We start from the raw sequence: 12,253 nt of genomic DNA, 5'->3' as shown, positions 1-12,253 counted from the left end.
CTGGCGTGGCAGCAGGAACCCCAGGAGATACTGCCCCTGCTGCCATGAACTGTCTGTGTCTGTGTGCAAGCGAAGGACTCGTGTGTCTGAAAACCCTCCTGTGACCGAGCAGGGAGCCCGCGCCAGAGCACCACTGACTCTTGGCCAACTGGCCATCCACCAGGACCCCAGAGGCCATTTTCCAGCGCTGCTATGCAGAATATCCTTCCCCGTCTGTCCGGACATTCGGGGTCGCCCCATCACAGGGACAGAATCTGGCACTTCCCCTTGTTGAACTTCCTCTGGTTGAGGATTGCCCAAACCTCTGATTTGAGGTCTCTCTGCGGGGCCTCCGTCTTCCATGAGGCCCTGGAGTGTTACAATGGCCCCTTGATTGCTTGGGAATGTGCAGTGGTCTGTGTTCCATGTGTTACATGAGGCCCCATATTGTCACAATGGCACTGAAATGAGAGAGGATCTCCATCCTTAATGGCTTCGTAAATCACAAGTTTTTCTTAGAGAAAAATCCTAATCAACAAAGGGGTTTGCTTTCTTGGCATGGTAGCAGTCTTTTCTTTTCTTTTAAGACGACAATTAGTTGTAGGAGAGAGAATGTAGATGATACATGGAAACTAATAGAGAGTGTATCATATGCCCATCTTCAAGAAATTAGCTTACAGGCCTCAGAAAACTTGTTTAATAAGAGATTGTTCTGTTAAGAAGAAAGTCAATTCTACATTGTTTAAGCAAATGGGAAGTTCTAAGACACGTCTTAGCTGGTCCTCAAGCATTTAGTTTAGGGGTTAGGGGTCGGAGAGATCAATCAGAGATGCTACGAGGCCTGCTAAGGGAGAAGACCACTCTGTGAAAATGACTGCCCCTCCCAGAAGAAATGGACGCTAGATGGCAGTCTTGCTCCACGAATAAAATCCAAGAGGCTATTTGACCCTAAAATCAGAAGAGAATTTTGGACTGCTTGTGAAGGGGAGGGTCTTTCAAGTATCACTGTATTTATACTCCGAAATTTATACTGATTCTTTGATTCATGCATGGCAGAGTACCCCCATGAATCCCCAGCTGGCATATTAAAGAAATGTTCCATCCAATGGTTTCTGGTCATGGGGTTTAATTCTTTTCTTTTATCCCTTCGATTCCATGAAGTTCCAAAGATATCCCACGGTTTGTTTAATTCCATGAGGTCCCGCACATCCCAATGATGTCCCTTAAGTCCCTGGTTTCTGTAGTTTCCCAGGGAACATTTGCTTCTATGACGCAGGGCAGTGCCACGACGGCCACTTGATTCCGTGAGTTCCCCCCGTTTCCCAGCAGTCCTTTGGTTCCATGAGACCCTGCAATGTTGCAGTGGGTTGACCTTACCTGGATGTCAGGTGCCCACCAAGCTGCTCTATTGCTGCCCTTCCCAGCCAGACAGAAGAGACAGAAGAAGATGGAAAATTATTTCTACCTTGAGATCAGGCACTTTACTAAAGCAAAAGCCAAAGTTTGCGCATGCATAAGTGAAGAGGAAAATAAAAATTTTCTCTCTACTTCCTGTCAGCAGCGATACCTGGCCACTTCATGGGAAGCAGGGCTTCACCCCACAGAGAAGCCGCTCAGAAGGCATGTATTGTAAAAAAATGGATTTTCCCCCTTTCCTGTTCCTTTCCTGAGCTCTTGTAGCTGAGCTGACGCCATATATTCTGCAATGTCCCTTTGGTCCATTTGGCTCAACTGACCTGTCTGTATCACCTCCCATGATCTTGCCCCCGATTCAGGGGACGAAGCTGACAATGCAGATGCTGCACCAGCCCTGCTCAGCAGTTGCCAAAGCACTGGTGTGATTAACCCCTTTGTAGCTCCCAATGCAAAGCACAGCACTGTGACGCCTGCAGTGAGAAAATGAACTCCAGCTCAGACAGACTCAACACATGTGGGATTCTGAAATGTCTCAGGGTTCCTTTGGTTCCACGATGCCCCTCTCAGGCCTGGTAGTAGAAAAATAAATCAAAAAATTGAGAAGAAATCATCTTAAAGTCATGCTAAGCCTGTCTTCTACAGTCCAGAATCTATATATGTGTGACTGCAGATACTTGGGATGAGGGTAGATGCTCAGAGGAATTCATGGGTTTGATCTAGGAAACCTGTCCCAAAGTTTTCACTGCCTTTTCCTCCTTGGACATTTCCTGATGCCCGGAGGAGGCTCATGTCCAACAGCAGCTCCATCCCCCACTTCCTCCTCCTGGCTGCAGCTCTTGCACTTCTGCTTCTTCCTGGGCATCTCCCTGGCTGCCCTCCTGGGCAACGGCCTCATCCTCAGCGCCGTAGCCTGCCACCACCACCTGCACACCCCCCAGGGACTTCTTCCTGCTCCACCTCTCCCTCACACACCCGGGCTGCATCTGCACCACTCTCCCCAAAGCCATGGCCAATTCCCTCTGGAACACCAGGGGCATGTCCTACTCAGGATGAGCTGCACAGGTGTTTTTTGCTTTTCTTCTTGATCACAGCGGAGCTTGCCCTTCTCACCATCATGTCCTATGACCGCTACGTGGCCATCTGCAAAGCCCTTCACTACAGGACCCTCCTGGGCAGCAGAGCTTGTGCCCATGTTGCAGCAGCTGCCTAGGCCACTGGGAAGCGGGTCTGGCCCTGGGGCTGCAGGAGCTGCCACCTGATGATCTCCTGACCAGTCCAGACATGCAGTCACTGTCCCTGTCCTCTATTGCCTCCCTTTCTTGCTGCAGGACCAGAAACGACTGTGCTGCTCTGCTGGGCTGGGGCGGGGCAGGGAGATGGGGTACCAGGGTGGGGCTGGTCTGGGCAGTTCCAGTGACTAGAAAACCCCAATGTTCATCTGAAGTGTAGGAGTGGGCAGGGTGGGAGCATTACAGGGCTGAGGTGGGTCCAGGCTCTGGGAGTGGTAGCAGGAGCCCAGGGAGACACTGCCCCTGCTGCAATGAACTGCCTGTGTGTGTGCCAGGGAAGGACTCGTGTCTCTGAACACCCCCGTGTGTACATCAGTCCAGCTCAGGGTTGGACACCTCTCAGAGCCCTGACACATTTCTCTGTGTGACTCCAGGAAAACCCCCGCTGTGCCAGGGAGTTACCAGATCCTTTGCTGTCACCCTCCTGGTGTCCTGTGTAATGATGAAACGAGAAAAGGTGATCATGGTACCCTGGTAATTTTCTAAGAGGAGAAATGTCACTGCTGGAAAGAAGTGTCACTGTTGGAAAGAAGTGTCACTGAAGAGGTGAGAAGAGGGAACATCATTGTTTCCTTCAGTCTGTTCCACAGCAGGTTCCCCTGGAGCCCCAGGGACACCTGCGGGGAACCCAGAGGGGCAGAGAAAGGGCTGCCTTTGGCTCTTGCTGTGCTGCTCAGCTGGGCCGGGCTGCTGGCACACAGGGAAATCCTGGCAAGCGGGCAGCACTGCAGAGAGACAGCTTTGCCCAGGAGCAGCTCCTCTGCACAGTCCAGCAGGGCCGAGGGCACTGCCTGTAGGCACGAGAGAAGAGAAGAAAGGCAAAGGGAGGTTAAAGGCAGCAGAAAGATGGCAGGTGTTCAGCTGAGACACAACTTGGGGACACAACTTCACACTCCTCTGCAGAGTGAGTCTACAGGTGCAGGGCAATGTCGCTTGTGTTCCTGGAGGAATCTCCTAAAGCTACCACATCCCACAGCCTTGCACATCTGTCAGGACTCTCCCAGTTTCTCTGTTGCGCAGGAGGAGGATGTTCTCCAGGGCAGGCCTTCCCTGCAGCACCGTCAGAGGGACAGCGCAGGTGGGCTCCTTCTCGCAGGGATGGCTGCGGGGTGGAAGGTGGGGGTGCAGCCAGGGATGCCCGGGGCTGTCCTGCAGAGCAGGGTCCCTGTGCTCCGGGGTTCTTTGTGCCAGGGCAGGGACTTTGCTGCCTGCTGGGGTCAGGTCTCATCCTGCCTGGGTAGTTGCCCACCCCTCTGCAGGGAGAAGCTGTCGGTGGGTGGTGAGAACCCCAACAGGAGCCAGGCAGGTTCTTCCTGCCGTTGGATGAGGTGTGTGTGATCAGGGCTGTGGGAGGTCAGGGCTGCTCCCAGATCCAGATCACAGCAGCACATTTCCAAGAGCACTGTCAAATGGGAAGGACAAAGCACAATTATTAGGAAGGAATGGAGCTTTTCTCAGTCAGTGTTTTCAGTTTCCTACTCCTGAGAAATCTGGGGGTTGAGAAATGGAAAAGGAGCTCCCATGTTGGACAAGTCACTGAGACTCCTGAGCTGTAACTTGGAATGAACAAGTGCTTCTGTAAGCAACTTCCTAAAGTGCTTTCGGCCTCTGTTCTGCTTTTGACAGAAGCAGCATCACTTCTGCTGGACCCATCTGTTTTTTCTTTATCTGCCCTTTTCCACCTGCAAAAAGAAAAGTTGCCCAGTCAGTGCGTTGCAAACAGGCAGGTTTCTCTCAGGCCACAGTGAGTGCACAGACATTCGGATGGAGTGGTGACAGGGAAGTCATGAATGGATTTCTGATGTTGAGTCTACTGTTTTGAAATCAAAAAATGTGGTGTTGAAGTCATCATTAGCCTTTGAGAGGGAAACAGGAGAAAAATCGGATAAATTTGTTGCTAAAAATGAGCTGCTTCAAACTGAGGTTGACCACCTTAAAAGTCTTGTTAAAATTTGGATGATTATGAAACAGTCAACTCACGGATTACCCCCATCAATACTCGACAATGCCCGCAGTATAAAGGCATAAAGCTCTCCCAGCCCCTCCAGGAACCCTCAAATCCCATCCCGGTCCCACAGGACACTCCCAACTTCCCCTTAAACCCTCCGAGGCCCCCAGACTGCCTCCCAGACCCACAAAAACCCACAAGATGCCCCCAAACCCCTCCCAGTTACCTCCAGCCCTCCCAGGACCTTTCAAACCCTCTCCTAGTTGCCCCCTTCCCCTTGAGTATGCCCCCAAACTCTCTCCCAGGTCCTTCCCACATCCCCGACGATTCCCCAAAACCCCTCACAGCTGCCCCAATCTCCCCAACCTCCCTCCCAAACTCCCAAACTCCCCCAAACCCCTTCCCACTTACCCCCACGACCTCCAACCCCTTCTCAGCCTCCCCATTCCTTCCCAAAGCCCCTCCCAGTTGCCGGCCGGTCCCCCAGGCTCGGGTGAGGAGGTGCCCCAGGCTGACGGGTCCGCCCAGACAGGGGCGGTTCCAGCAGCATGTCAGGAGCCACCCCCTGCCCCGAAAGCTCCCGCCCGCCCTGGAGCCACCTCAGCTGCCCCTGCAGGGGAGAAATCCAGGCCGGAGCAGAGCAGGGGGCAGGGTTGGGCTGGGACCTCGATGGACGGGGGCACTGGGAGAGCAGGGGAGAGACCGGGATGGGCTGAGGGTGCACTGGGAGGGAGAGGGGAAAGTTTTTTGCCCCTTTCCTGGGCACTTGAACACCCTCTGCACCCCCGTTCCCGGTCGTGCCGGCTGTCCTTCCCCCCAAGCCAGGAACAGCTTTTGGGGCTCCCTCGTGGGTCGCAGCCAATAGAACGGCTCTGCTGGAATGACGTCATTGCCAAATTCTGCTGGGCCCCTGTCCTTGTGCCGGTGAGTCATCCGATAGAACGTCGAAACTTCCGTGGGGGCTGCCGGGAGCGGGGTGGTGATGGCGGGGGAGGGGAGGATCGGGATTGAACCCGATCCGTCCCGATCGATCCCGGCCCCAGGGTCTCCCCCCGCCGCGCTGTTTTTCACGTGCGGCCCCAACGAGGCCATGGTGGTGTGGGGTGAGTTCAGGGGGTCCGGGGGCTCCTGGTGACCCCTCCGAATCTCCCCCAAGACTCTCGGGAACCGTCCAGATCCCCCCCAAGACTCCTGGGGACCCTCCGCCTTTCCCCCTCCTCCCCCAAATCTCCTGTGCATCCCCTTAACCCTTGAAAATCTCCTGGGACCACCTCAGACCCCCAGACTCCCTCCTGGGGACCCCCAAACACTCTTCAGGACTCCTGGGCCCCTCCCGACCCCCTCCTAGAGTCTTTTGGGTGTCACCCACCCTTTACGGCAGATTCCTCTGTCCATTTTTCCACCCCGGACTGCTGGGGGTCCACCCCCCCAAGAAACTACTGGGAACTCCCCAGTGTCCCACCACGAGATTCCTGGGTCCCTCCCCCCCCCCAACCCCCTGTGGGTGCCCCCATCCTTTCTTCCCCTCGAAAATATTCTTGGGGGTCTCCCAATGTCTCCTCCAGCCCCCATCCTGCCAGGGATGGATTTGGGGGGATCTCCTTCCCCTTCCCTCTGGCCCGAAGGCAAATGCCCTCTCTGTCCTTCTTCCTTCGCCCCCAGGCAGAAAAGAGAAGAGAAACAGCCAGTTGGCCCTGGCAGGTGTGGGTGTGTGCAGGCTGTGGTTGAGTGGTTGAGAAGGGAGAGGAGGGGGCTGGTGTTTGGGCAGAGTCCAGCAGGTGATGTCTTGTGTATCTGGCAGTCCTTGGTCAGCTCCACCACCATCCAGTTGTCAGTGTTCATGACATACCCATCAGCCCTTCTCTTCTTGGTTCCTACACTTGCCAACCCTAAGCTGCTCCTAAGTTCTCTTGCTGTCAGTTCATAAAGAGGTCTTGTCAAGTGTTACTGATTTAGAAAGTAAACCCTGACATCTTTGTCTTTGCCAAAGATGTGTGTGAAAGGGCAGTGCTGTTGCAAAGCAGTGTTGAGCTTCACATTGGGTGACTTGGCAGCTTCCTCTGCATCACCCATGCACCCTGGGTTTCTTTGAAAAGTACTTTTCACTCCAAATGTGACACCACATTAGCCTGTAGGACATCCTGTCCCCAAATGGATAACTGTAAATATTAATAATTAAAAAGTGACCCCCTCCATTATTCAAGAAAAGCTTGTATCTCTGTACTAAAAGCATCCAAGGGTCACGTCCCCCAGTTTTCTATCTGACAAGGGTTTGGAGGGGCTGCTTTGTGCAGGGAACCCTTTGGGGGCCCCTTGCACATGGGTAGGGCTGCACTCTGGGGGTGTGGGGCTTTGGTTCTTTGGTTGCCAGGGGCCACTGTGAGTCACTGAGCCGGGGTGGGGACAATGGGCAGGGCTGGCTGGGACAGGCTGTGGCACCTGTGACATAAAAGGGAAGTGTCCGCGTGGGGCAGCTCTGCAGGGCCCATCAGGGGATGCTGCCCAGTGCAGCCTGTGCTGTGGGGAGCACGCACACAGGGAGAGGCTGGGCCGGACGAGGGCCAGGGCAGCAAGGCCACCCCAGGGAGTGGGTTCTGCCCCTGCCTGCAGGGCCCAGCCCCTGGCAGGAGCGCCTTGGGCAGGGCCCGGTGCTGCTGCTGGGGCAGGAGGTGAGGCCTTGCCGCCTGCCAGCTGCCTGGGCCCCTGTCCTTGCTGCGCCACATCCCCGAGGCTCCATCCCCGCTCCCCCAGCGCCAGCTCCCTCCTTCCCAGCCCCAACCAAGCCCTTCTCTGTGTCCTCCTGCAGGCCATGGCTTTCACAACATTCCTTTTGGTGCTTGTGCAAAGCATCATCCAGTCCCTGCAGGCGGTCGGGGAGGGGCTGCACAAGACTCAGTGAGCTTGGAGGTCTTTTCCAAGCTGAAGGACTCTTGGATTCTGTGATTGTGTGCTGGATTCAGCTGGGTCCGTGTTAGCAGCATTAGTTTGCTCCCAAAGTTTCCTCGCTGTCAGCTCTTGTGGCCTAAGGCTTGAGCTCCTTTAACTCCTTGTGCTGAGCTCCTGATGGGAAACGAGAGGCCTCTGCGAACAGATTCCTGGTGTTCCCTGTAGAACAGTGAGGGAGAAGGTGTAGTCAAGTGGGAAGAGGAGTACTGTTTGTGTGTGGCCTCCTATGTGGCCTTGGCGCCGTTGAGGGGCTTGAAGGAGAAAAGAGCTTTGTTAAAGTGAGAAGTGAAATAGTGTGTTGGCTGTTCTCTCTGCAGGGAGAAGCTGTCGGTGGGGGAGGGGTCACAGAGTGGGAGAGGGGTCACAGAATGGGGGAGGGGTCACAGAGTGGGGGAGGAGCCACAGAGTGGGGGAGGGGCCATAAAGTGGGGGAAGGGTCTGAGAGTGGGGGAGGGACCATAAAGTGGATGAGGGGCCATAGAGTGGGGGAGGGGTCAGAGAGTGGGGGAGGGGCCATGAAGTGGGAGAGGGGTCACACAGTGGGGGAGGGGCTACAGAATGGGGTAGGGGCCACAGAATGGGGAAGGGGCCATAAAGTGTGGGAGGGGCCACGGGGTGGGGGAGGGGTCACAGCCTGGACTCGGGGGGTCAGGGCAGTGACCTCGGGGAGGGGTCAGGGTCAGGGTGTGGGGTAGGGGTCTCACCTGATCCCGGGGCTATCGGGGCCATGGCGGGGCCGAACCTGGTGGGGACACCCAAGTTTTTCCCAAATTTCCCCTCATTTTTCCCAGTTTTTCATCCATTTCTTCCAAATTTCCCACTCTTTCCCAAATTTTCCCCCCATTTCCCCCATTTTTCCCAAATTTCCCCATTTTTCTCAATTTTTCCCCATTTTTTTTCCAAATTCCTTCCATTGTTCCCAAATTTCCCCCATTTTTTCCCATTTTCCCCAAATTTCCCCCCATTTTTCCCAACTTTCCCCAATTTTTCATCCAATTTTACCCAAATTCCCCCATTTTTTTCTCAATTCACCCCATTTTTCCCAAATTTCCCCATTTTCCCCAAATTCCGCTATTTTTTCCCAATTTTTTCCTAAATTTCCCCAATTTTTCTCAATTATCCCCCATTTTTCCTGATTTTTTACCCGTTTTCCCCAAATTTCTTACTTTTTTCCCAGTTTTCCCTCCATTTCCCCTCAAAATCCCCCATTTCCCCAAATTTCTGACTTTTTCCTCAAAATTTCCCCCGTTTTTCCACATTTTCCCGGATTTTCCCCCAGTTTTCCTAAATTTCCCCCCATTTTTCCCCATTTTTATCAATTTTCCTCAAATTTCCCACTGTTTTCTCAAATTCTCCCCCATTTTTCCCAATTTTTCATTCGTGTTCACCAAATTTCCCACTTTTTTCCCCAATTTTTCCCCATTTTCCCCAAAATTCCTGGTTTTTTCCCCCCATTTTTTCCCACTGGGGAAATTTGGGAAATTTGGAAAACTGGGGACCCAAAAATCCAAGAAAATGTGGGGAAATGGGGGAAAAATGTGGAGGAAATCTGGAGAAAAATCTGTGAAAATGTGGGAAAAATGGGGGGAAAATCAGGAAAATGGTGAAAAATCTGGGAAAATGTGGGAAAATGGGGAAATTGCGGAAAATTCTGGGAAAAATGTGAGAAAAATCTGGGGAAATAGGGAAAAATGGGGGAAAATGTGTGAAAATCTGGGAAAATGTGGGAAAAATGGGGGGGAAATCTGGGAAAATGGGGGGAAATCGAGAAAAAATCTGGGAAAATGGGGAAAAAATTGGGAAAAAACTGGGGAAATGGGGAAAAATTGGGAAAAAAACCTGGGAAATTCTGGGGAAAATGGGAGAAAATCTGGGAAAAATGTGGAAAAAATGGGGGGGAAAGGGGAAAAAATGGGAAAAATCTGGGCAAATAGGGAAAAAATGGGGGGAAAATGGGGAATATTCTGGGAAAATCTGGAAATCTGGGGAAAAAAATCTGAGAAAAATGGGGAAAAACCTGGGAAAAATGGGGGAAAATGAGGAAAAATCTGGGAAAATGTGGAAAAAATGTGGGAAAAATCATGGAAAATGGGGGGAAATTGGGAAAAAATCCGGGGAAATGTGGGGAAAAAAGGGGGGAAATCTGGGAAAATGGGGAAAATAATTGGGAAAAAATCTGGGAAAAAATGGGAAAAATGAGGAAAAATCTGGGGAAATAGGGAGAAAATCTGGGAAAATGTGGGAAAAAATGTGGGAAAATGTGGGAAAATGGGGAAAAATCTGAAAAAATGGGGGCGAAATGGGGAAAAATCTGGGGAAAATGAGGAAAATGGGGAAAAATCTGGGAAAATGTGAAAAAATTGGGAAAAACGTTGGGAAAATGGGGGAAATGAGGAGAAATCCGTGAAAATGCGGGAAAATGAGGAAAAATGTGTGAAAATGTGAAAAAATGGGAAAAAAATCCGGAAAAATGGGAAAATCGGGAAAAATCAAGAAAAATGGGGGAAAATGTGGGAAAAAGTGGGAAAATCTGGAAGAAAATCTGGAGAAAAATCTGAGAAAATGTGGGAAAAATGGGAAAAAATGTGGGAAAAATCTGGGAGAATGTGGGAAATTCTGGGAAAAGTGGAGGAAAAATCTGGGAAAAATCCAGGAAAATGGGGAAAAAATAGGGAAAAATCTGGGAAAATCTGGGAGAAATCTGGGAAAATGGGGACAAACTGGGGGGGAAATGTTGGAAATTCTGGGGAAAATGGGGGGAAATGGAGAAAAATGGGAAAAAATCCCAGAAAATGGGGGAAAATGGGGAAAGATTTAAAAAAATGGGAAAAAATCTTGGGAAAATCTGGGAAAAATGGGGAAAAATCTGGGAAAATCTGGGAAAAATGAGGAAAAATCTGGGAAAATGTGGAAAAAATGGGAGAAAATCCAGGAAATGGGGAAAAATGGGGAAAGATCAAAAAAATTTTGGAAAAATGGGGAAAATATGGGAAATTGTGGGAAAAATCCAGGAAAATGGGGGAAGAAATCTGGGCAAATCTGGGAAAAATGTGAGAAAAAATGGGGAAAATGTGGGAAAAATGGGAAAAAAAATCTGGGAAAATCTGGAGAAAAATGTGTGAAAATGTGTGAAAATGTGGGAAAAATGTGGAAAAAATGTGGAAAAATCTGGGAAAATGGGGAGAAAATCTGGGAAAATCTGGGAAAATCTGGAGAAAATGGGGAAAAATCTGGGAAAATGGGGGAAAAATGGGAAAAAATCTGGGAAAATGTAGGAAAATTGGGAAAAATCTGGAAAATGGGGGGGAAATGGGGAAAACTTCAGGAAAATGTGGAAAAATGGGGGAAAATCTGGGAAAAATGGGGGAAATGGGGGGAAATGTGGAAAAATGGGGAAAAATGTGGAAAAACTGGATTAAACTGGGAGGAACTGGGAGAAACTGGGCCAGAGGGAAAGGGATGTTGCCATGGAAATGTGAGCCCACCCCGCCCACACCCGGCCCAGGGTCCACGGGGGGGGGGGGAACTGGGTTAAACTGGGACATACTGGGAGGCACTGGGAGGGACACTGGGAGTTACTGGGAGCTACTGGAAGCTACTGGGGGGGTCACTGGGGTTACTGGGATGGACACTGGAGTTACTGGGAGCTACTGGGGGGGTCACTGGGGTTACTGGGATGGACAGTGGGGTTACTGGGAGCTACTGGGGGGGTCACTGGGGTTACTGGGAGTTACTGGGATGGACACTAGGATCACTGGGAGTTACTGGGAGCTACTGGGACAGACACTGGGGTTACTGGGAGCTACTAGGAGCTACTGGGGGGGTCACTGGGGTTACTGGGGGGGTCGCTGGAGATACCGGAGCCATTACTGGGGTTACTGGGAGCTACTGGGAGCCACTGGGAGCGGCCCATCCCCCTCCCTCCCCAAGGTCACCCCAAGGACACGGAGGGGGGGGAGGGGGGGAAGCCCTGCCCCCTCCCAGTCCCTCCCAGTCCCTCCCAGTTCCCTCCCAGTCCCTCCCAGTACCTGAACTGGTCACACTGGGAGCGGCTCCAGGTCCCCCCTTCAGTTTGGGCCCCCGGGGCTATTTTTGGGACCCGGTGACGTCACTGGGGGAGGGGCCTCGAGGGGGCGGCTCCTCCCCTCTCCCTTCCCAGTACAGACCAGTAAGGGACCAGTAAAGGGCCCCAGTGGGGGGGGGAGGGGAAGGAGGGAACACTGAGGGTGGGGATGGAGCAGGATGGTCCTTGAGCATGGGGGAAGGGCAGGAGGTTCCCTGAGGGTGGGGGAAGGGTAGGAAGTTCCCCGAGGGTGGGGGAGGGGCAGGAGAGTCTCTGAGGTTGGGGGAGGGGTCCTGAGGGCCCCTGAAGGTGGGGGAGGGGCAGGGAGGGCTCCTGAGAGTGGGGGAGGGGTAGCAGGTTCACTGGGGGGAGGGGAAGGAAGGGACCCTGAGGCTGGGGGAGGGACAGGAGGGACCCTGAGGGTTGGGGAGGTGCAGGAAGGGGGGGAGGGGCTTTGGGGGGGCCCTTTAAGGTGGGGGGAAGGGCTGAAAGTGGGTCCATCATTGGGAGGGGACACGTCCACCCAAAACCCAGTAAGTCCCAGTTGAGCTCCCAGTTCAGGGAGGGGGAGAGGATGCAAAAGACACGCCCACTTGCAGAGGCTATGGTCAC

The sequence above is a fragment of the Manacus candei genome, unplaced genomic scaffold (genome assembly GCF_025592945.1).
Source record: "Manacus candei isolate 608988 ecotype Guabito, Panama unplaced genomic scaffold, ASM2559294v1 h1tg000110l, whole genome shotgun sequence".
Lineage (NCBI taxonomy): Eukaryota > Metazoa > Chordata > Aves > Passeriformes > Pipridae > Manacus > Manacus candei.
Note: the sequence above shows the minus strand (reverse complement) of the source record.